Genomic DNA, 27,104 nt, shown 5'->3' with positions numbered 1-27,104 from the left:
TCTGTGAAGCCAGAAGGCTTCATCAGGCCCAGTCAAATCTGGCAGTGTTTCTACGGCTGGATGCCCTTCCTAACGCTAACCATTCCGTGAGTGTAGTGGGTGCTTTTTACGTGCCACCCGCACAGGTGCCAGACAGAGCTGGCAAACGGCCACGAACGGATGGTGCTTTTTATGTGCCACCGGCACGAGGCCAGTCGGGGCGGCGCTGGCAACGGTCGCGAAACGGAAGGTTCTCTTACATGCCACCGGCACTGGTAACACATCTGCAATTTCCATTGATCGATTTCGATTCTGATCCATGTGCCCCCAAAACGAGTGAGACCGATGCCGTTCTTTATCCTTCTTCAACAGGGCACCAGCTTCAAGGTGGGACAGAATTGCAAGGGGTTCATGTCACGAGGCAGAAGGACCGTACACAATTGTTTGTGTAGGGGACGCATCAAGAAGAAACATAATGGCGATGAGAGTCAGAGTCACGAGTGACGAGTCTAAGAGTCACGTGTGCCTGAGTAGCAAAAGTCACAAGACCAGCCGCCGATTTTACGCATACGTATGTATCTAACAATATTCTGCAAACATCATTTCGTGTGTGTACGTGTGTCCGCAAGTATATGCGTTAGTTCAAGTTATACATATTTGTACATACACACACACATGTATAATGGCAAGCATATATAGATGTTCTCATACATAGGCATACATTATAGGTGTATTCTAACACATGCGTACGCATCCAGAGGCTGTCAAATACATTGTATATATTATATACACACACACACGCATGCACATATATATATATATATATCTATATATATATATATATATATACACACAGATACATACATACACACACATATCTATATACATATTTTAAAATCTGTCTCATTAGGTGGAGCTTATCTTGGTTTCTGTGACGTAAGCAACAGAGAGCATATAACCATCCAGAAAGGGTCACCAGTCCAACACAATATGTGTGTGTATATATATATATATATATATATATATATATAACCTATGATAGCATGGAAAACGGACTTTAAACAATGATGATATATATATATATATAGACACATATACATACACATGTATATATATATTCATACTTCTGTATGAATAGAAAAACTTACATGTACACATTTTGTATAGACACACATACATCCAGATAGATAAATAGACAGACAGACAGATAGATAGATGTATTCATCAATATGCAAATATATTTACACACATAAAAACATAAGCATCTACGTATTTATATTAAATATAAATGCATATATATATATATATACGCACATTTAATTACAATATATATTTGTATACGAATATGTATGCATATATATATGTATTTACACACGCACTACATTTAATTACAACATATATTTATGGGTATGTATGCATATTTATATATATATATATATATATATATACAGGTGAACACACACACACACACACATATATACACACACATATACATACATATATATATATATATATACATACACACCGCATTTAATTACAATATATATTTATGCGTATGTGTGTATGCATGTATACATATACATATATATGCAAGTGGATACACACATACATACACACACACACACACATATATATATATATACATACATACACAGATACACATAGCCACGAATGCATGCACGTGCTGATACAGAGGTAACACATACAGTAGCTGTGATGTTACAAAGAGGTGCACGTGACTTGCAGTGCACTGAAGCATAATCGAATGCACACTCAAAAATTCAACATATATATATACATCCATACATGCATGTATATTATATACACACCCTCGCATACATTGTAAACAGTTGATGTAAGTGCGTGTATGTGCATGCATGTAGAATGGTTGAAAAAAATATTTTCAAAAAGGTGTCGAGATATTGAAATGAAGAAGAATATGGATTGGCAATCGATTTTCAACAATGCACATTTAGTTATTTGATCACCCGGACTACCTACTTGTCAAATTGATACACAGGTGGTTGAGTATTCCGTAGTAGTTATGCACCCTGATCGTAATGTAATTCTTCAGATGAATCAGCCTGTGTTACATAGCATGTGATATAATCGAACTTTTGAAACTAGTGGGGAGGATGGGGTTACATGTCATCCAAAGGGCTTCCTCTCAGTTTCCACCTACCTGATCATACAGACAAAGCTTGGGGGAGATGGGGGAAATAGTGGAGGTGTTGGTAAAAGACTTTGCTCCCTGCTTCCCTTCCCAAGATGCCATGCAGTGGAATTGGACGAGGTGCTTCATGGCTGTGAAGCAAGTCTCTTCATCACCTGCCTACACCTAACAAGCACATTACAGATTACCTTACATTCAAGCGATTGGGTGCATAAGAGAACATTAAAGGCATACATACATATATGTACATGTGTGTGTTATACAAACACACTCATACATATATATACATAAACTGTATGCATATTAAATTTTAATATCGGTGGCACATAAAAACACCATCCGAGCGTGGTCATTCGCCAGCCTCGTGGCACCTGTCGGTGGTTGGCACATAAAAAAAAACACCATCCGAGCGTGGTCGTCTGCCAGCCTTGTCTGGCACCTGTGTCGGTGGCACATAAAAACACCACCCGAGCGTGGTCGTTCGCCAGCCTCGTCTGGCACATGTGTCGTGGTGGACATAAAAAAAAACACCATCCGAGCGTGGTCGTCTGCCAGCCTTGTCTGGCACCTGTCGGTGGCACTGGCACCTGTGTCGGTGGCACATAAAAACACCATCGAGCGTGGTCGTTCGCCAGCCTCGTCTGGCACCTGTGTCGGTGGCACATAAAAAAAAACACCATCCGAGCGTGGTCGTCTGCCAGCCTTGTCTGGCACCTGTGTCGGTGGCACTGGCACCTGTGTCGGTGGCACATAAAAACACCATCCGAGCGTGGTCGTTCGCCAGCCTCGTCTGGCACCTGTGTCGGTGGCACATAAAAAAAAACACCATCCGAGCGTGGTCGTCTGCCAGCCTTGTCTGGCACCTGTGTCGGTGGCACATAAAAACACCATCCGAGCGTGGCCGTTCGCCAGCCTCGTCTGGCACCTGTGTCGGTGGCACATAAAATCACCCACTACACTCTCGGAGTGGTTGGCGTTAGGAAGGGCATCCAGCTGTAGAAACACTGCCAGATCTGACTGGCCTGGTGCAGCCTTCGGGCTCCCCAGACACCAGTTGAACCGTCCAACCCATGCTAGCATGGAAAGCGGACGTTAATGATGATGATGATGATGATGATGATAATATATAATATACATTATATAATATATAATTCTGGCGTTAGGAAGGGCATCCAGCCATAGAAACTCTGCCAGATCAGACGGGGCCTGGTGCAGCCTTCTGGCTTCCCAGACCCCAGTTGAACCGTCCAACCAATGCTAGCATGGAAAGCAGACGTTAAATGATGATGATATATGCATTTAATATACATGGCTGTGTGGTTAGGGAGCTTGCTTCCTAGCTACATGGTTTCGGGTTCAGTCCCACTGCGTGGCACTTTGGGTAGGTGTCTTCCACTATAGCCCCGAGCCGACCAGAGCTTTGTGATTGAATTCGGAAGGTGGAAGTTACTGCCATGTGTGTATGTGTGCGTATAGCTGCTCAGTGCCTCTCCGAAAGAGAGAGAGATATATATGTGTGTATATATATATATATATATAGGATGTTAAAAAAAAACCTATATTCTTATAATCAACCCCTTACGATTCAGATTACTCTGTCAAATGAAATACTTTTTTTATTCACATTATTTTGAATTAATCTTACATTATCTCATAGCTTTGAGATTTCGATGATGTGATTGTTTACTTTTAGAATGACATCATAGGGTAGGTGTGAGAGGCTGGATCTGGCCAGTTTGAACATAAAACATATTTGGGTCGGATCTGACAGGTTTAAATACAACAGGGTTAATAATACTCAGGCTCTTCCTTTCAGTAATTCACATAAAGGTAAAAAGATAAAATTCCCTTTTTGAGTCATACTGACTCACAAGGGCTGGATTCCTGGCTTCCATGGCATATGTGTTACCCACCTGAACAGGACACCGGTCCATAGCAGGACTACTCACTTTTGCCAGCTGAGTGGACTGGAGCAACATGAAGCGTCTTGCTCAAGAACACAATGCATTGCCCAGTCCAGGAATCGAGACCACAATCTTACGATTTAGGAGTCCAACGCCCTAACCACTAAGCCATGTACCTCCACATAAGTCATATGTTTAAAGCTACAAAATTAGATCTACACCATTCTGCTGATGCTACAAAGAACTTGTTCCCATTTAGCCCTTAAGCATTCAGATTACTCTATTAAAATGTAATGCTTAATTCATTCACATTGTTTTAAATTAATCATTGCATTATCTTGTAGCTACAAGATTTCAATGATGTGGTTGTTTATTTTTGAAATGACATTCTAGATAGGTAGGTAGATAAGTTTCTTTATTGGCCACACAGGGCTGCACACAGATGGGACAAGTTACAAGGTAGAGCTTTTCTTTTGGGGGATGAAGAGAACAAAAAAAAAAAAAGAGAAAAAAAGGGGGTGGCGTAGGTTTTCGATCAAGAGGGATCGTAAAAGGGAAGAAAAGAACAAAAACAAAAAAAGAAAAAATTGAATAAAATAAAAAGAATAAAAAGAAAAAAAAAGGAAGGAAAAGGAACAAAAGGAAAGAGAAATGAAAAAAGAAAGAAAAACGGGAAAAAAAAGGGGAAGAGGAAAAAAAAAAGAACGATCAATAGGGATCGTGTATCACAGTGTTATGATATATGGTGTAAAGGGGAAAGCAAGTAAGGTTTATCCGTGGGAAGAAAAGCCTACGAAAAAGACCACGGTAACCTTGGTCAATATTGTTATATGTTACCACATTTGTTTGCAAGTGGGTAACCCTCTGTTTTCAATTTCTGGGTTCATAGGATTATGCTCAAGGTGGCTTCGTCATTCATACGTGCCATCCTTGCTACATTCACCCATCTTTTTTTGTAGGTAGATAGATAGGTAGGTAGATAGATAGGTAGGTAGATAGATAGGTACGTAGATAGATAGGTAGGTAGATTGATAGGTAGGTAGATTGATAGGTAGGTAGATAGATAGGTAAGTAGATTGATAGGTAGGTAGATAGATAGATAGATAGATATGTAGATAGATAGATAGATAGATAGATAGGTAGAGAGATAGGTAGGTAGGTAGATATGTAGGTAGATTGTTTAATGTCCTCCTTCCATGGGTTGGACAGTTTGACAGGAGTTGGCTAGGCAGAAGCCTGCATCATACTTCTGTATCTGTTTTGGCACAGTTTTTTATGGCTGGATGCCCTTCTTAACACCAACCCCCCCTCCCCTCCGCAGAATAGGCAGAGTGTTTTTTACGTGGCACAGAACATGTGGCATTGTTTTTACAGCTGGATGCCCTTCCAAATGCCAACCACTTTACAGTATGGACTGTATGCTTTTTAAGTGACACCAGCACTGGCAGGGTCACCGAGTAACTTTGGAAGACAGGGAATCTGAGAGAAATGGGAGCATTGGAGGAGGGGATCTTGTGTCAGATGAAAAATGGTTAGAGTGAGAGAGACAGAGAGACAGAAACAGGTACCTTACTGTACAGGAGGTACATAATTACCTAGCCAGAAATATATATGTGTATATATGTGTGTGTCATCATCATCGTTTAGCTTCCGCTTTCCATGCTAGCATGGGTTGGACAGTTCAACTGGGGTCTGGGAAGCCAAGAGCCTGCACCAGGCCCAGCCTGATCTGGCAGTGTTTCTACGGCTGGATGCCCTTCCTAACACCAACCACTCCGTGGTGTGTGTGTGTATATATATATATATATATATAATTTCAACAATATTACAACTATTTAGCAGTTTGAGTTTGGCTGCTCTTTCTAGTGGGTCGAATGGCCTATCAAGGCCATTCCTTAATATTGTTGAAATTATATATATATAGTCTGTGACTATTTTTCTTTCTCACTAGACCGCTGGTGTCGAAAAATTTTTCTTTAATTTTTTGCTACCCTTATATTGATTGATGATATATATATATATATATATATTATATATATATATATATATATACACACCACACACACGTTTATGAATTTGTTTTGCAAGAATTCTGATGTGAAATTGTGTTGAAAATCATTATTTTGGGATGGTTTTTTTTTGTTATAGTGCATGTGATTATTGGCAAAAAAAAAAAAATAAATAAAAATGACCATCCCCCAAAATTACAAGATCTATATAGGGTCATCCCATAAATAATGTAGTTTTTTTTTATACTTCTTTTATTTTTCAAAATTAAGATAAAGAAAGTTCTTTTTTAATCTAGAATATATGCTCTTTCATTTTCTACAATGCTTACAAACAATAAGTCCTGGGGTCAATTTCTTCGACTAATAACCTTTTAAGGCAGTGCTCCAGTATGGTCACAGTCATACGACTGAAACAAGTGAAAGAGATGTGATGAGGCAGGGGATGGTCACTGTTGGAATGCCTTTGATCATGTAAATTTGCTTAATCCCCTCTGACCTGGGGCTAAATAACAACTATAACAGTAAAAACAACAGCAGCACTCTGCTGTCTATTTACACCATCAGTAGGGGCTTCTTAGTGGTTGCTCAGCCTGGCAGAAATAGCAGCCAAAACACCCTCATACAAAAGAACATTATTGGATAATCTTGTTCTGGAATCCTAAATACAGGGAAAAATTGAGGGGTTATGATTGGAACATAGGTCTTGAGCATAGGACTGTCCTAAGGTCAAACAACATCAAACCTTTATATTGTCACTGAACCTGCTAGAAATAGCAGCTAAATCTACCTCAAATTCACCCTCTCCTAACCCCTTTACAGTGCTTTGAGGGTTTGACCTGGTAGAAATAGCAGCTAAGTCTACCTCAAATTCACCCTCTCATAACCCCTTTACAGTGCTTTGAGGGTTTGACCTGGTAGAAATAGCAGGTAAATCTACCTCAAATTCCCCCTCTCCCAACCCCTTTACAGTGCTTTGGGGGTTTGACCTGGTAGAAATAGCAGCTAAATCTACCTCAAATTCCCCCTCTCCCAACCCCTTTACAGTGCTTTGGGGGTTTGACCTGGTAGAAATAGCAGCTAAATCTACCTCAAATTCCCCCTCTCCCAACCCCTTTACAGTGCTTTGAGGGTTTGACCTGGTAGAAATAGCAGCTAAATCTACCTCAAATTCACCCTCTCCCAAGCCATCTACAGTGCTTTGGGGGGTTGACTTGGTAGAAATAGCAGCTAAATCTAACTCCAATCACACCACCACAACCAGCTTAGTGCTCCTGGGGTTGATCCTGCAGTCTGAACAGGACACACTGGATAGTGAGGTCCCAAGATCCTTGTACAGAGGAAAAACACAGGATGGTCATGGTTATAACTGTGGTGCCTTCTTTGATCTCAGGGTTGCTAGTCAAGTCTGACCTAGGGTTAAACAAGATCATCTACACTAATATTACTATAACCACTACAACAGCCATCAAATTGCTATTAGCCTCTTCATGGTCACTCGACCTGCTAGAAATAGCAGCTAAACATCTGAATTACACTTTGCCTTTTTCAAACAGGACACATAAGATAATGTGGTCCCAAGGTCCTTGTACACAGGAAAAAGACAGGATAGTCATGGTTGGAATGCTTTACTTTTACTTTGTTTTCAGTCATTAGACTACAGCCATACTGGAGCACTGCCCTAAATAATTTTTAGTTGGATGAACTGACCCCAGTATTTATTTATTTTTTTAAAGCCTGATATTATTCCATTGTGCCCTTTTGCCAAACTGCTAAGTTATAGGGACATAAACCTGCCGACACCACGCACATACACACAACAGGCTTCTCTCAGTTTCCATCCACTAAATGTACTCAAAAGGCTTTAGTCAGCCTGAGACTTGCCCAAGGTACTATGCAGTGGGACTGAACCTGGAACCAAGTGGTTGGGAAGCAAGCTTCTTACCATACAGCCATGCCTGCACCTTATATATACTTAAGCTAGAAATAGCAACCAAATTTAACTCAAATCACACCCTCAACTCCCTTAAATAAAGACATCAGAGATTACATGGTCGTGTGTCCTGTGTACATAATAAAAAGAAAAAAAAAAACAGGGTGGTCACAGCTGGAAAGCCTTTGATCTTAGGTTTGCTTGAAAATGGTTGAGCTCGGTGGGGGAGAAGGGGGCCCAAACAACAACATCAGCATCATCAATATTAATACTAGTATAACCTACACAACAGCTTCACCACCACCACCACCCTATGGAGACATCTCCCCCTCTCTCTCTTACTCACTCGCTCACTCTCTCTCTTACTCACTCGCTCACTCTCTCTCTTTCACATACAACCAGCAAGTCAGCCAGTTCCCTGTGAAAGAATCCCAACACAAACAAGCCGGCCCCTTCTCCACAAACAGATCCCTATACTGTTGTTTGGAAGAAAGGATGACTAAGCTGGTCAGGTCAGTGTTTAAAGTATGACTCACCACTCACCGCTGCCACCACCACCACCACCACCACCACAACCACCACCATTCACTGCCACCAGACAAGGAGGGTGCACCTATGCAGAGAGGCTCACATGCTAGAAATAGCAATGAAATCTTTCTCAAGATATCAAATTAAAACAACAACATAAAAGTAGAGTATAATGCATAGGTGCATCTATGCAGAGGTTTGACATGCTAGAAATAGCAATGAAATCTCTCTCAGGAATTTTTAAATTGAAAAAATAAAAAAAAATAAAAATAGTCCCAGATATATGGGCCATATCTTAGCTGAAATGTCTTTGATCATTAGGCCAGCTTTGATAGTGGGGGCTAGGGATGACCCAGGGTTGAAATGACCACCACCACAACGATGTTACATCAACGATTTAATTCAATTCCAGTCAGTCATGTTGACAATACCCCTGGGGTGAGTATATGTGTGTGTGTGTAGTGTGTGTGTGTGTGTGTGCAGGTGTGGCCGTGTTGTAAGAAACTTGCTTCCCAACAACATTGTTCTGGGTTCAGTCCCACTGCATGGTACGTTGGGCAAGTGTCTTCTACTATAACTATAGATATATATATATATATATATATTTGTATGTGTGAGTGTGTGTGTGTGTGCCTCTGGCTTTCTGTTTTGTCTCCCATCACAAAAGAAAACAGAATAAGGCATAGGAGTGGCTGTGTGGTAAGTAGCCTGCTACCAAACCTCATGGTTCCGGGTTCAGTCCCACTGTGTAGCACCTTGGACAAGTGTCTTCTACTATAGCCTCGGGCCAACCAAAGCCTTGAGTGGATTTGGTAGACGGAAACTGAAAAAAGCCTGTCATATATATGTATATATATATACATATGTGTGTGTGGTGTGTGTGTGTGTATTTGTGTGTCTGTTTTTGTCCCCCCAACATCGCTTGACAACCGATGTTGGTGTGTTTACATCTCCATAACTTAGTGGTTCGGCAAAAGAGAGCGATAGAATAAGTACTAGGCTTACAAAGAATAAGTCCTAGGGTCGATTTGCTCCGGCATGGCCACAGTCAAATAACTGAAAGAAGTAAAGCGTAAGCAATCAGACTTCAAAAAGGATAAGAATTTTGGGTCAATTCATTTGGCTAAAACCCTTCATCTTAGTGCCCCAGCATGGCCATAGTTTAATGACCGAAACCAGTAAAAGACAAGATGCAAGCATGAGAGAGAGAGACAGAGACAGACAGACAGAAAGAGACAGAGAGAGAGAGAGAAAGTGAGACTGAAGTAGAGAGAGAAAGAGAGAGAGAAATCGAGGGGCAGAGAAAATGACCAAGGAGGGATGTCTGTGTATTTGGGTAATAGGGTAGAATCAGGGTGTCCTGAGAGATGAGTAGACAGGGGTAGTCACCACCAACACCACCACCACTTGCAGGATGAGGATGAGAGTGAGTGGATGGCATTGAATGGTGGTGGGGTGTGCATATACATGCGGATATCAGTGCACGCGCACACACACGCATATGTGTGTGTGTGTGTGTCAGACACTGACTGAGCTGGAATGAGAAAGAGATCTTGCTAACAGTGACCCCACACACATTATAACGAGGTCAAAGTGTCACAATGTGACAGAAACTGAAAGAAAGGGGCAATGAGAGAGAGGGAGGGAGAGAGAGAGAGAGAAAGAGAGTAATGTGAAAGAGAAATGAGAGAGAGTAATAAGAGAGAGAGTAATGAGATGGAGAGTAATGAGAGGGAGAGTAATGAGAGAAAGAGAGCAATGAGAGTGATGGATGTGATGGGAGAGTGAAAGGGTGTGAAGAGAGGGGGAGCAAAGAGAGAGAGAGAGAGAGTGGAAGTTTTTCTATGCGTGTGTATGTATGTATATATATATATATATATATATACACATGCATTCACAGTAAAGAAATGAAGGAGGGGGAAACCAAAGGATGATGAACAATGTATAGACAGAGAGGGAGAGAGAAAGCGAGTGCTGACTTGAGACATGCATCAAAGGGAGGGAGACAGAGAGTGATAACATAGAGGGAGAGTAAGAGGCGATGAAGCATCCATAATGGGAGAGAGAAAGAGAGAGAGAAGCAAAGAGGAGTAGAGAGCAAGAGAGAAGAGAATGAGAAGATTGGAATAGAGAGATATGGTGATGTAAAAAGACTGCATCCTTATTAGAAGTTAAACAGGTAGTAGTGTATATATATATATGCATACATAGACATCTTGTGTCTTTAATTTGTTTCAGTCGTTAGGCTACGGCCATGCTGGGGCACCATCTTGAAGAATTTTTAGTCAAATAGGCGCAGGAGTGGCTGTGTGGTAAGTAGCTTGCTTACCAACCACATGGTTCCGGGTTCAGTCCCACTGCGTGGCACCTTGGGCAAGTGTCTTCTACTATAGCCTCGGGTCGACTAAAGCCTTGTGAGTGGATTCGGTAGACGGAAACTGTAGGAAGCCCGTCGTACATATAGCAGTGGTGCAAGGAAAAACACAGAAAGACACACACAGATACATACAAAACACACATGCACGTGTATATATATATATACACACACACACACACAACAAGCTTCTTTCAGTTTCTGTCAACCAAATCCACTCACAAGGCTTTGGTTGGTCCAAGGTTGTAGTAGAAGACACTTGCCCAAGGTGCCACGCAGTGGGACTGAAGATGGTACCATGTGGTTGGGAAGCAAGCTTCTTACAACACAGCCATGCCTGTGCCTATTCTGGCAACTAAACTTTCAGAACATCCTCCTCCTCTGCTAATTAGGTCACCTAGGTTAAGAGAAAGTGTCTACTCCCTTCAGAGTATTTGAGAAAATCTATTTCCCATGCATCCTTTGTGTTCATTAGCTTTCTCCAGACACCATTGCCCCTATTGCCTGTCCACAGACTGCACCAGGAACACCACAAGCAACTTCTGCCTATACTCTTCCTATAAATTGAGGAGGGCCATTTACCTCAAGTGGATAGAGTCCTGTCAGTCCTTCTGCTTCCTGAAAGCATGGGCTTTGCTTACTTTAAAGCCCTTTGATTCTAGATTTTGCTGCCAAGCCTGGAATTTCTTTTAATTATCTCATACATTCCACAATGAAAATGAAAACATACACATGCACATACACTTCTATCTTCTTTCACCTTTTGTTTCACTCATTAGACTGGGGCCATGCTGGGGCACTACCATGAAGAATTTTTAGTCAAAGGAATCAATCCCAGTACTTATTTTTTGTTAAGCCTGGCACTTACTCTAATAGTCTTTTTTGTTGAACCACTAAGTTACAGGGATGTAAACACACCAGCACCAGTTATCAAATAGTGGTGGTGGGTACAAAAACAAAAATACACACACACACATATATATATATATATATATATACACAGGGTTGGCCAGAAGCCACCCAACAGTAAATCAAAATTCCATAAATACAATCTGTAATTCTGTATCGACTGCAATGGAAAAATGTGTCACTCAAGAAAGACTTCAGTTTGAACGATTTTAATGATGTTTCATATTTAGATGCTTTTATTAAATTCATTCAGTTGTTGAACATAAATAAATCTTGGAATTAAATGGTTTTGATTTACTGTCAAGTAAGTTTTGGTCAACCCTGTATATATATATATATATATATATATATATAGGGGGAAAGTTCATGAAGAAAACAAAAGACGAAGACAGATGGTGTACAAAACAAACAGATGTATTAGTATAACGCTTAGGAAATTGAAAAAGTCTTTTACATTTCGAGCCTACGCTCTTCTACCAGAAAGGGGCACAGAAAAAAAACAAGGAGAGAAAAAAAATGTATGTGGTGGCTACCGATCTATCATGGCTTCTGCCGGACAGGTTTCTTTCAGTTTCCGTCTATGAAATCCACTCACAAGGTTTTGGTCAGCCTGAAGCTATAGTAGAAGACACTTGCCCATGCAGTGGGACTGAACCCGAAAGCATGTGGTTGGGAAGCAAGCTTCTTACCACGCAGCCACTCCTGCACGTATACATTATATATATATATATCAAGTATGTATATGCTACACACAGGAAAACATTACATTGTATTCAATCAAACGAGAAATAATCCCTCAACCACTATCACCACCACCACCACCACCACTGTTACCTGTTCCCTCCCACAATGCACACCTACATGTTGAAACACTTCCTGCATCACCTGGTACCACAACTCCCCCACATGCAGAGAACAACAGCGAAAACACAACACTACTGCAACAATAGGCGGCTTGATGCATTTGAGTGCACACATGAAATTGCAAGCATGAATTGATGCAAAACAATTGCAACACTAATCACAGATGTTAGTTTGATGTTGCCGTGCAACACATGCACAATGCTAATTGCATATCCTGTTAAGGAGATGCACGTATAAGTGCATACAACATGCAACTGATGCAGGAGAGAAGAATGTGCGCAGTATCTACTCTAATGAATCGCTGAAGACAATGGCCCACACATACACAAACGTGCCTCAACATACACAAATACACAGACGTGTATATACACAAATGTATATATACACACACACTAATACATGCTCCCATATACATACATACATACATATATATATATATATATATATATATATATATACACACACACCGACACACATTGAAATATGCAATTGAAAGTCATTGAATGATTTTTCAGTTTAATATATATACTAGCGGTATAGCCCAGCGTTGCTCGGGTTTGTTTTCTTTTCGACCCTTTAGAATTGGAATTTTTGAAAAGTAAAAATTTTGCATTATGTAGCTTGTTATTCTCTATAAGTGAACATTTTTCTGGTTAAAATACACCGAAAAATGGCGACACAGCAGTCAAAACATTGTAAAAAAATAGGGATTTTCATAGAAAAAAAAAGCATCATTTTGATGTCAATTTTTGGTGTTAACATGGTCCGATTTGAATTTTATCTTCTACAGAAGGAAGAGCAAGCCTTCTTCTATCATACTCTCAATTTTGGTCAACTTGCGATGCAGGGTCTCAGAGGAGATAGTGTTAGTTGAAGGCTACAAAACCTATTTCTTTACTACCCACAAGGGGCTAAGCACAGAGGGGACAAACAAGGACAGACAAACGGATTAAGTCGATTATATCGACACCAGTGCGTAACTGGTACTTAATTTATCGACCATATCGAGGCGGAATTTGAACTCAGAACCTGCCATACAGACAACTTCAGCTTTATATATAGAGATTACACATGAAAAACAAACTATATGTACACAATAAAATACATAAACACATGCAGACACACACACACACACAGATAAACACACAAACACAATTTCAAAGAAGATTATGATTAAAATATAATGAAATACAACAGAATCCAATAAAACATGTCTGCCCTGTATTTGATGTACAACAATACATGCATGTTATACATAAACCATGTATGTATGTGTGGTGTATGTATAGGTATGTATATATATTTCTTTATTACCCACAAGGGACTAATCATAGAGGGGACAAACAAGGACAGACAAGGGGATTAAGTTGATTACATCGACCCCAGTGATTAACTGGTACTTATTTAATCGACCCTGAAAGGATGAAAGGCAAAGTTGAACTCACAACGTAACGGCAGACGAAATACCGCAAGGCATTTTGCCTGGCGTGCTAACGTTTCTGCCAGCTTGCCCCCTTCTGTGTAATTAGGTGTGTATATAACATCACAGTGTCCTCATTATTTAACATCCACTTCGCTATGCTTGCAAGTATCAGATGGAATTGGCTGAGGCAGATTTTCTACAGCTGGATGCCCATCCTATCAGCAACCCTCACCTGTTTCGAAGAAAGGTAGTATTTCCCCAAGACCAGACAGGATTTCAAAGAGTGGAAACTGCTTGTATGACAGTGACACAAATATATGCACACATATATATATATACAAACATGTGTGCACATATAAAGATATGGCTGTGTAGTAAGAAGCTTGCTTGTCAACCACATGGTTCTGGGTTCAGTCCCATTGCATGGTACCTTAGGCAAGTGTCTTCTACTATAGCTTCGAGTCCATCAAAGCCTTGTGAGTGGATCTGGTAGATATAAACTGAAAGAAGCCTGCTGTATGTGTGTGTATATATATATATATATATATTATATATAAGGGCTTAGTAAAATAAATTACTTTGCCACATACTGAACTCATTAGAAATAGCACTAAAGAAATTTCTTCAGCTATTTCTAATACTTAAAGATCTCTCTCTCTATCTGAGAGAGATCTTCTTTAAGTATTAGAAATAGCTGAAGAAATTTCTTTAGCTGCTATTTCTAATGAGTTCAGTATGTGGCTAAGTAATTTATTTTACTAAGCCCTTATATATAATGTAATATTTTGAATTCGCCTATAATGGTCCCTTTACATACTGAATACTTGGTGAAATTGATTAATAATTAATTAATTTTTACCCTCAATTGTTGAAATATATATATATATATATACTGCACTTGTGCTGGTGGTATGTGTAAAAGGATTCAAGCAAGGTCGTTGCCAGTACCGCCTGACTGGCCCTCGTGCTGGTGGCACATAAAAGCACCCACTACACTCTCAGAGTGGTTGGCGTTAGGAAGCGCATCCAGCTGTAGAAACTCTGCCAGATCAGATTGGAGTCTGGTGCAGTCATCTGGTTCGTCAGCCCTCAGTCAAAATCGTCCAACCCATGCTAGCATGGAAAGCGGACTTTAAACGATGATATATATATATATAGGTAGGAGCTCACCTAGCCCTGCCTGAGATTTGAAACCAAATCTACACACTTGTTGCTTGTCAAACAACTATCTGATTCCTTTGTGTTTTATCTCCATGTTGGGAAATTAATGAGAAACCTCTGACCTCCTCCGACCTTTGATGGTCACCGAAGGGTCAGTCCTTTGTTTCAGGTTTGACCTACTTCCTGGCTATACCCTATATAACCAAGATCATATCTCACTTGCCCTCTTCGGTTGGCAAACCTCCAACTGGGAGCAATTGGCTTCCCACACAGAATAGCATCTGGAAAGGGACAACGTAATCCTTACTCTGTCTACCTCTCTGTCAGCAGAACGCACAGTTTCCACACTATCACTACCTGCAAGCAACCAACATACCAATACAACTGTCAATTACTACTATGAATATCTTACTAAACACTGCCAGCAAATAAATTTGTGAATATTATTCCTTTCCTCTGCAATCTTATTACACTGTTTCATCCTGCTTTTGACTAGTTACATATGACCCGGCACAGAACAATGTCTACATCAAGTAACTTTTCATCTGTACAATACAACTGGTACCTCCAATGTGAGAACCTTACATATGATGACCCTTCACATCTTACCACTAAATTTGGTAACTGATGTACAAACACATCTGTTAGTTACACACAAACACACACACACACACATATATATATATATATATATATATATATATATATAGAGAGAGAGAGAGAGAGAGAGAGAATTCGCAAAAAAGCAAAAGACAAAGACAGGTGGTGTAGACAACAAACATGTATTAGTATAACGTTCGGGAAGTGAAAAAGTCTTTAACATTTCGAGCCTACGCTCTTCAACAGAAAGGAACATAGAAAGAAACAAGGAGAAAAAATCAAGAATGTGTAGTGGCTAGCGATCTATCATGTCAAATGCCGAATGTACTGATCTGTGATAAAAAATTCAACAGAAAAAGTACTTTAAATAAATAATAAATAACTAAAACAGATTTCTCCAAGTTTCTGTCTAACAAATCCATTCATACGGTTTGGGCTGGCCTGTGGCAATAGTAGAAGGCACTTGCCAAAGGTATCATGCAGTGGGACTGAACCGAGGACCATGTGATTGGGAAGCAGACTTCATATCACACAGCCATGTCTGTGCCTACACACATACACACACAATGGGCTTCATTGAAAAATGCCACTGGTATGATAGTGAGGCTAATTTACAATCATCACAGGATGTCAAGACAAGGGTACACACAAACACATATATATATAAAGAATATGAGGGGCTATCATATAAAAATCATATTAAAATATGTACAGTAAATGTTAAGATACACACCATAAAGTAGTGTAGCTTAGTGAATGAAATCATGAAATCAGCTGTGTTGTCTTATTGGTCTTTTGGAGCTCATACTGCATTGTAGTTCCAATATCTACCATTAGGCATCTTTGTCACCTGTGATTGTGATATATATCTTTTTATATATATATATATATACACACACACACACACAAGCATATATAATATATATAGGAGTGGCTGTGTGGTAAGTAGCTTGTTTACCAACCACATGGTTCCGGGTTCAGTCCCACTGCGTGGCACCTTGGGCAAGTGTCTTCTACTATAGCCTCGGGCCAACCAAAGCCTTGTGAATGGATTTGGTAGACGGAAATTGAAAGAAACCCGTCGTATATATGTATATATATATATATATATATATATATATGCATGTGTGTGTTTGTCCCCCTAGCATTGCTTGACAACCGATGCTGGTGTGTTTATGTCCCTGTTACTTAGCGGTTCGGCAAAAGAGACCGATAGAATAAGTACTGGGCTTACAAAAAGAATAAGTCCCGGAGTCAAGTTGCTCGATTAAAAGGCGGTGCTCCAGCATGGCCGCAGTCAAATGACTGAAACAAGTAAAAGAGAGAAAAAGAGAAAAAAAGATATATATATATATACACACACACATGCATATACACATACAACCAAATCCATTGCTAAGGGATTGGTCAGCCCCAGCTCTAGCAGAAGACACTTCCCCAAAGACATTTGCAATGCAGTGGGACTGAACCTGAAACCATGTGGTTTCAAAGCAAGCTTCTTAACCACACAGCCATGTCCGCACCTATAAACAGACAATAAAAAAATAAATAATAAAAAACACGAGTTCATTTATTTGTGTTGCTATGGAGATGATTGATACATTATCATCATCACAACAGGGTAGAAACTACCAACACACTGTGAGCACTATGTTGCTGTAATTGCCAACATCAACACCACCACCATCAATACTACTACCACTACAACTACTACTACTGCTGCTGCTACTACTACTATTATTTCACTACCATCGAAATAATCATTAAAACTTCCCCATCACTACCATCTCTAATACTACTGCTAATACTACTACCAATACTCCTGCCATGACTATCATTATCATTTATGCCGCCACCACCACCACTAGAAATACTACTATGTCCAATCCCCAACATGACCATCACTGCCAATTCTAACACCATCATGAACAAAAAGCTACGACCAATACTAAGAATATTACTGTGACCAATCACAACATGACCACCACCACCAATTTTATCATCATCACTACCTCTATTAATATCATCACCAACAAAGCTACCACCACCACTATGTTCAATCCCAACGTGACCACCACCATCAATACTAACATAATCACTACCTCTTTATTAATATCCCCACCAATACTAAGAATACTACTGTGTCCAATCCTAACATGACCATCACTGCCAAGTCTAACATCATCACTACCTCTATTAATATCACCACCAATACTAAGAATACTACTATATCCAATCCTAACATGACCATCAGTACTTCTTTATTAATATTATCACCAACAAAGCTACCACCACCATGTTCAATCCCAACGTGACCACCACCACCACCATACTAACATCATCACTACCTCTTTATTAATATCACCACCAATACTAAGAATACTACTGTGTCCAATCCTAACATGACCATCACTGCCAAGTCTAACATCATCACTACTTCTTTATTAATATCATCACCAACAAAGCTACCACCACCACCACCACCACCATCATCATCGCCACCACCATCATCATCACCATCACTGCTGCCATTACCAATTCAGCATCCAATTTTGCAAGCTGCCAATAGCTAAGCAGGTCTGAATGAAAAAACAATTGGCACCAAACCAAAAGTACACAGTTCCTGGCACTGTGGAAGTGGTCATGGCTTGGACAGACAGTCCTGATTATTAAAACAAAACAAAACAACAACAACAATAATGACTTGTTTTATTTGCCAGAAGGGCAGATTAAAAGAAAAAGAAGAAAGTACTATGAAATCATTTGTCCTAAATGTTGACCAATAATGAAAGCGCAAACTTCTCTGACAAGATATCGGTATTCTGCATCAGCTGATTTTGTTCGATAGATTATCTTTGACAAACCACTGCGTCGTAGATGCTCATTCCGTGTTTATTCATTTTTGCAAACTGACCGGGCGTGGCCGTGTGATAAGAAGTTTGCTTCCCTACCACAATGGTTCTGGGTTCAATCCTACAGCATAACACCTTGGGCTTGTGTCTTTTACTGACCAAAGCCCTTGTGAGTGGATCCGTTACACAGAAAGAGGCCTATTCTGGCTTCAAATTTTTACCAGTTTATATATAGATACATACATAATCATCATCATCATTTAGTGTCCGTTTCCCATGCTGGCACGGTTTGGATGGTTTGACTTGAACAGAGAGCTGCACAAGGCTCCATTGTCTGCTTCGGCAAGGTGTCTACAGCCGGATCCCTTCCTAATGCCAACTATTTTACAGAGTGTACTGGGTGCCCTTTGTATGTGGCACCAGCACAGACAAGGTCACCAAGTAACTTGCATAACAAAAACTCCTTCAGTTAGGAGGGAGTTGTGGGAGGGGGTGGGGCCTTTCTACCAGTTTGTATATATAGATACATACATAATCGTCATCATCACCATTTAGTGTCCGTTTCCCATGCTGGCGTGGGTTAGATGGTTTGACTTGAACAGGGAGCTGCACAAGGCTCCTTCCTCTTCTTGTCTTGAGACAGCATTCACCCGGGGTGGGTTGAGCTGGCTTCATTCATCCTCAATGCTGCATCTCTTACAAACGCCGACCAGGCCTGGCGATTTGAGGCTAACGACTGCATGATCGCCAACCACTCCTTATTCCAGCGGCAAATACCGTAGATATGGGGGCCTAGGTTGGGTTCCAGATCAGCCATGGCTTGGTTTCTACAGCTGGATGCCCTTCTTAATGCCAACTACTCCAAGAGTGTAGTGGGTACCTTTTACATGTCACTGGCACTGGGCAAAACTATGATTTCACTTGGCCAACCAAGCACAGCAAATTGTCAAAGGTCTCAATCATTTGTCATTACCTCTGCATGACTCAACATCTGAAGACCATGCTTCACCACCTCATCCCATGTATTCCTGGGTCTACCCATTCCACAGCTTCCCTCCACAGTTAGAGATCAGCACTTCTTTACACAACTGTCCTTGTCCATACACATCATGTCGATATGAGCAGAGTCTTCTCTCTTGCATACATCTGATGTCTCTTATGCCAAATTTTTCTCTCAAGATGCCTACACTGTCGTATGTGCACACTGACATTACACAGGGTGGTGGGAGATCTGTGCTACTGACTCCTTGCCTTGATATCGCATGTTATATGTAAATGAAAGTAACACTCATGCAAATGGTGTCTTTTGTTCATCTCCTGTGAAAGCATGTCTGGTCGTGGGAAAAAATATTACCTTGATTGGAAACAGGGTAAGGTTTGTGACAGGAAGAGCATCCGGCAGCAGAAAATCTTCCTCGACAAAATTTTGTCCATCCTATGCAAACATGGAAGAGATTTTTTTTATCTTTTACTTGTTTCAGTCATTAAACTGCGCCCATACTGGGGCACTGCCTGGAAAAACTTCAGTCGAATGAATCGACCCCAGCACTTTCTTTTTTTAACCTGGCACTTATTCTATTGGTACCTTTTTTTTTTGCTGAACAGCTATGCTAGAGGGATATAAACACACGAATGCCATTGTCAAATGGTGGTGGGAGACAAACACAGACACAAAGACACACACGACAGGCTTCTTTCAGTTTCCATCTACCAAATCCACTCACAAGGCTTTGGTCAACCCAAAGCTATAGTAGAAAACATTTGCCTAAGGTCCCATGCAGTGGGGACTGAACCTGGAACCATGTGGTTGGCACAAACACACACAAATATACATATATCTAACAGGCTTCTTTCAGTTTCTGTCTACGAAATCCACTCACTGGGCTTTGGTTGGCCTGAGGCAATTGTAGAAGACACTTGCTTAAGGTTCCACAAATGGAACTGAACCCAGAACCATGTTCTTGGGAAGCAAACTTCTTACGAGACATATATAGAGAATCCTAGGCCCTCCACACACACACACACATCCAAGAGTGGACTGGGTACCTTTTATGTAGCACCAGTACCCCATATTACCACTCATAACTTTTTTATTTCATGGGATTCTCAGAAAATTTGTGTTCCAGACACGGGAATTCACATGATTATGCAAAAACCACAAAAAGAAATATTTTCTATGGTTTAAGGGTTATTTAGCTGTTATTTTTAGCGCATCTCACGACCACCTGATATCCTCCTCGTTTGTTTGTCAGTTTGATGTATTGATGTTTTCCAATATCTTTCTCCCCATAAACACACTTAATGGTCTGTTGCTGGGATTTAACAAAAAAATTCGGACTGTCCGTATACTGAACTTTGATTTTTTTAAAAATTCGAAAAATTAAAAAATACATTTTTTTTTTTTAAATATCGAAAAAATAATTTTTTTTTTTCATAGTCGTATCAATTCCCGTGTGTAGAATAACAAATTCGCAAAAAATTTCTGAAAATTTCAAACAAAAAAAAAATTGAGGGTTATATGGGATGCTTAAACGAGAATTCTGCCTAAAATTTTTTACACATTGCTGTACGTATAAAAATAAAATCGATAATTTAGGTGTAACTAACAACAGATTGGTGCCCCGCCCACGGTTTTCTTATAACTTTTTTTTTTTTTAATGACATTTTGCAGAGATCGTTTTCGGCGGTATGCATTGCGATTATATTAATATCATTAACTGTTGGGCGAGAGAAAGATTTTTGGCAACGTTTCATAGCCGGATTTTCAGATCATCCCAACCACTCACGACTTTACTTTCTTTAAAGTTCATAATTTTTAATGGTGCATTACAAAAACACATTTCCTGGAGAGTAGATTACGTAATTTTGAAGTTTCAAACATAGACAGCAGGAGAAAATTGAAAAATACGAAAGTTAGGCAAACTGAGGATAAGAAAATCGTTAAAACAAAACTTAATAAAAAAATTTTTTGAGAAATTTTATCAAGATCATAATCTTTACCCTCGAAAATATATTTCTGCAAAATTACATAAATATACAGTCTACAGATAATTATGTGGAAACAAAGTTGATGGGGGCTCTAAACTGTAGTTATGCCATATTTTTTTCCTATTTTATATGCTTTCAACGCTATTACGAATATGAGATTGCCACTTATGTCTGGACGAGATAGGACGGGCCCGTGGCTAAACAACTACAACATTCCTGTATTCCTTAATTATTATCGTATATAGCAGGGACCCCAATCACCGATTCGTGGATCAATTTGTATCCGGGCACACAGAAAGAATAAATTTTAGAATCTTATTTCTATTTCATTGACTATTGCAGTCTGCAGGTGTTTTGGCATTTACGTAATAGTTAAATTACACATTATGCATTTCATTGTTTTGCTATGCGCGTGACCCTCCCCTCCGGTACGTGGAAAAAAATTGTCTTGCATCATAAACCTGGTTCTATGGTGCAAAAAAAAAAAGGGTTAGGGGCCGCTGGTAAATGGTTTATAAACCCTCCCAAAAAAAAAAAACATAGAAAATGAGTCAGCTGATTAACTTACACGTGAACTGCGGAAATCGAAAACTAATCTGAATTTTTAATATATTTTCCTAATTCGTCAGCAATTTTAAAATTGTACATGGATTTATAAGTTCACGGAAGGTGTGTAATACATTCAATAAAATGTTTGTAGCATTTCCACAGCTAAAATCCAAGACACGTTGTTGTTACATAAAAGACACGTTGCTGTTACATAAAAACTGAATACAATTCCAAACAAGATATAAACAACAACACTTACCTATAAATAAATATATATATACAGCGATATGGAAATATAAAACGAGTGTATAAGAATATAAAACGGTTGTTTATAAACAGAATAAAGCGGTTTGCTTTCTGTCTAACGTTGGCGCAACGTAGACGTTCCCGCCATATTTTTAAACCTGTTCCCCAGGAAATGAATGAAGCGAAGGAACTAAAAGAAAAAAATAATAATCAAATGGGTTTAGATTAATTTTCATTAAAACACGATGCCTCATTAAAGGCATTTTAATTTAAAAAGAAAAATAACAATTTTTTTTTCCATCATGAATTATTTTAAATATAACTTTTTCCTTATTTTTTTCTCTTTCCCTTTAGAAACTTTTAGGGGGCGGTGTACATACATTTTTTGTCAACCGATATAAATTATTCCGAGAAAAAAATCCATTCAATTTAGTGATTTTTTTTTTTTTATAGGAGTGGAGGATTATTATTATTATTATTAATGCTTTTATTAAAATGCTTGACGGTTATTTCGTCTGTCGCTACGTTGTGAGTTCAAATTCCGCTGAGGTCGACTTTGCCTTTCATCCTTTCAGGGTCGATAAATTAAGTACCAGTTATGCACTGGGGTCGATGTAATCGACTTAATACTTATGTCTGTCCTTGTTTGTCCCCTCTATGTTTAGCCCCTTGTGGGTAATAAAGAAATAAGGATTTCGTCTGCCGTTACGTTCTGAGTTCAAATTCCACCTCGGGCGACTTTGCCTTTCATTCTTTCGGGGTCGATAAATTAAGTACCTGTTACGCACTGGAGTCGATGTAATCGACTTAATCCCTTTGTCTGTCCTTGTTGCCCCCCTCTATGTTTACCCCTTGTGGGCAATAAAGAAATGAGAAACTCTGCCAGACCAGACTGGAGCCTGGTGCAGCCCCTGGCTATCCAGACCTCAGTCAAACCATCCAAGCATGGAGAACGAAAGTTAATCGATGTGATCGATTATACCCCCCCCCCAAATGTGATCGATTATACCCCCCCCAAATGTGATCGATTATACCCCCCCCCAAATGTAATCGATTATACCCCCCCCCCAAATGTTCAGGCCTTGTGCTTTTAGTAGAAAATATTATTATTGAAATATTAATATTCCTAAATCTCTCCAAAGGAGACTAAGGCAGCAGTGCTGGATATTAATAGTTATCGACAAGCTAACATGGCAGTCCAGATAAATAGGACGAATGCTGCCGTTGATTAGCTCCAAGTGTCCATCGCCTGTAGCTTACTATGTGACACACAAACTTGTGTCCATTACAAACTTTGTACAGGGGAGGTCAGCAGCTTCCCCTGCTGGTTCAACATCCACAGACTAGTTTCGGGGTAATTGCCCCTTCTCAATGTGGAGTAACCAAACCCAGTAGGCATCGCTGCTGACTATCTGTCTGAAGGTTTATTTATATATATGGATTTTCAACAGACAGGATATCCTAATATAAGTTTTTGCAAATATTTTATCAAAGTTTAGTTTATTTCTTCTACAATAGTGGCAGCATGGAATTCTTTCATTCTCTAGCTCTGATGAAATATTTGCAAAAAATTATATTAGGTTATCCTGTCTGTTGAAAATCCATCTTTTTGCAACTGAAGATGGTGCTGTATTTTAAATTGATATAATGGTTGCATTGTTCGATTAAATGGAGATGCCTGAAACAGCCATATTGCATTAATACCTTGACATCCTTGTTACATATTTGATATATAATTATATATATTCATATACACTCACAGAGTGGTTGGCGTTAGGAAGGGCATCCAGCCGTAGAAACATTGCCAGATCAGACTGGGCCTGATGCAGCCTCCTGGCTTCCCAGACCCCAGTTTGAACCGTCCAACCCATGCTAGCATGGAAAGCGGACGCTAAACAATGATGATGATGATGATGATTACACATACATATATATGTACACACATATACACCAAAGGCTTCTTTCAATTTCTGTTTACCAGGTTCCAATTCACTTACAAGACATTGTCAGCCTAAGGCTGTAGAATATGATACTTGTGCAAGGTGCTGTACAGAGGGACTGGAGCTGAAATCACATGATTGCAAAGTGATCTTTTAACAACACGGCCATACCAATGCTTTAATTAGTTATTTAGTCTGACCCTATAAACACTATTTATCCAGATTCACTCCTACAACATTGTAACTGGTCATATATAGAGTATTTATTCATTTTTCTTCATTTTCTTGTGTTTTTTTTTTTTGGTTTTTTGTTTTATGTTTTTTTTATCACCTTATTCAAAGCTGTCTTCAGTTCTTGGTTAGCACCTCAAAAAAAAAAAAAAAATGACATGTCCGCTAATGAACCTACATGACATTTTCAGCAAAGAATTCTTTGTAGATAAGTTTGGCATTTAAATCTGTCCAAGATGCATATGTTGCCATTTCTGACATTTGCTTTATGATGATTAAACCATTCCTCATATTTCTGTTTCACAGTGAACTCATTGTTATTATTATTATCATTATTATTATTATTTTTTTTTTTCTTCTTCTTTCAAATTTGCTTCCATTTCTTGCCGAGCGTCTTCCCGACTCCTAGGGCAAAGAAACTCATAGTATACATTGGTAGGCCATTAAACCAAACTCAATAGTTCGTTCATTTTTTTTTTTTTTTAAGGTTAAATTAAAATACATGAGCAGTAACAGCTCTCACAGCGACAATGCTCTTCTCAATACGTGTGATGTACCAGTTAAGACAATCTTTTGCACTTCTTGCAGGGATGGTAAGCCAGGGATCATTCTCATATAATTTTCGGTTCCTTCTTGATCATTCCTAGTGCTCCTATGATCACTGGTATTGTAACCGCCTTGAGATGCCACATTTTCTCAATTTCAATGAGCAGTCTTTATATTTTCTGAACTTGTCAAACTCTTTCGCCGAGATATTATGATATTATTATTATTAATATTATTATTATTATTATTATTATTATTATTATTATTATTATTATTATTATTGGTGAGCTACAAGAATTGTTAGCATGCCATACAAAATGCTTACTAGCAATTTTTTCATCCTTACATTGAGTTCAAATTTCGACGAGGTCGACTTTGCCTTTCAACCTTTCGGGATCCATAAATTAAGTACTTGTTGAGTACTGGAGTTGATATGATTGACTAGAATTGCTGACCTTGTGCCAATATTTGAAACCCTTATTATTTTTATTTTTATTACTATTATTATTGAGTGAGAGAGCTACACATGCTACCAAAGTGACACTGGGGTAAAATATACGAAGCCCAGTATACCCATCATGACTACCTGTCTGATAAGGGTACACCAGGCTTCAACAGGTCCTCTTCTTTCTTCCAGTAGGGGATCATTTTCTCAGTTGGCAGTGCTCCAAGATGCTTCTCTGCAGCCCTGTTGCCATGCTGTTTGGCATATTCAATCACTTGTAGCTCGTAACTGATTGTGTAAGAGTATATTCAGCTTGAGGTTGCATTAATAACAGTTGTGTTAAAAATCTCTATATATATAAACGGCAAAATGTCTGCGTGTGTGTCCTTTATACAAATCCACAATTTTTCAGTTAGAGGCTCGCTCGCACTTTCTATGGTCACTCAAAACCATTCAAGGATGGTCGTGCACATCTTTACATTTCCCCAGTCACCCTGCAAAGCCATTAAGAAATCAATAGAAGTGACTTTTTTGTGAATTTTCTATCCAAAACCCAATCAAAATGCCCGAAACTTGATACGCCAATTGAATGCCAGCTAGCTGTATGTGATTGGTCGGAGATCTGGACAGTACTCGCGTGTATGTGTGCATGCACGCAGCTGTATATGCATGCACTAGCACCATGACCCGGCGTTGCTGGGTCATAGTGCTAGTTTTATATAAAATTTTCTGAAGTTGCAGATCACTCCCAACGTCAGTAGGTCCAGATTTGAACTGTTTAAGACCATGGCTTTCAGAGATCAAAGAGGAAGCCTATACTGCTGTCTCAACACAACACATTTCATCACAGAGAGTGAGTGATAGCTGAATGCAACACATTTCATCATAGAAAGTGAGTGATAGCTGAATGCAACACATTTCATCATAGAAAGTGAGTGATAGCTGAATGCAACACATTTCATCACAGAGAGTGAGTGATAGCTGAATGCAACACATTTCATCATAGAAAGTGAGTGATAGCTGAATGCAACACATTTCATCACAGAGAGTGAGTGATAGCTGAATGCAACACATTTCATCATAGAAAGTGAGTGATAGCTGAATGCAACACATTTCATCATAGAAAGTGAGTGATAGCTGAATGCAACACATTTCATCATAGAAAGTGAGTGATAGCTGAATGCAACACATTTCATCATAGAAAGTGAGTGATAGCTGAATGCAACACATTTCATCATAGAAAGTGAGTGATAGCTGAATGCAACACATTTCATCATAGAAAGTGAGTGATAGCTGAATGCAACACATTTCATCATAGAAAGTGAGTGATAGCTGAATGCAACACATTTCATCACAGAGAGTGAGTGATAGCTGAATGCAACACATTTCATCATAGAAAGTGAGTGATAGCTGAATGCAACACATTTCATCATAGAAAGTGAGTGATAGCTGA

General features: G+C 39.4%; 1 protein-coding gene across 2 annotated transcripts in view; it reads right to left on the bottom strand.

The window, feature by feature from the left end:
- The window catches only part of LOC115223567 (regulator of telomere elongation helicase 1-like), a 150,017-nt gene extending 127,336 nt beyond the window's left edge, over positions 1-22,681 (bottom strand). For both annotated transcript variants that reach the window (XM_029794203.2, XM_036512398.1), the window contains exon 1: positions 22,503-22,681. The gene's annotated coding sequence lies outside the window, so the exon portion shown is untranslated. The remainder of the gene's footprint in view (positions 1-22,502) is intronic.
- Between the last annotated feature and the right edge of the window lie 4,423 nt (positions 22,682-27,104).

Source organism: Octopus sinensis, linkage group LG23 (assembly GCF_006345805.1).
Source record: "Octopus sinensis linkage group LG23, ASM634580v1, whole genome shotgun sequence".
In the NCBI taxonomy this organism is placed as follows: Eukaryota; Metazoa; Mollusca; class Cephalopoda; order Octopoda; family Octopodidae; genus Octopus; species Octopus sinensis.
Note: the sequence above shows the minus strand (reverse complement) of the source record. Positions and strands in the feature narration are given on the sequence as shown.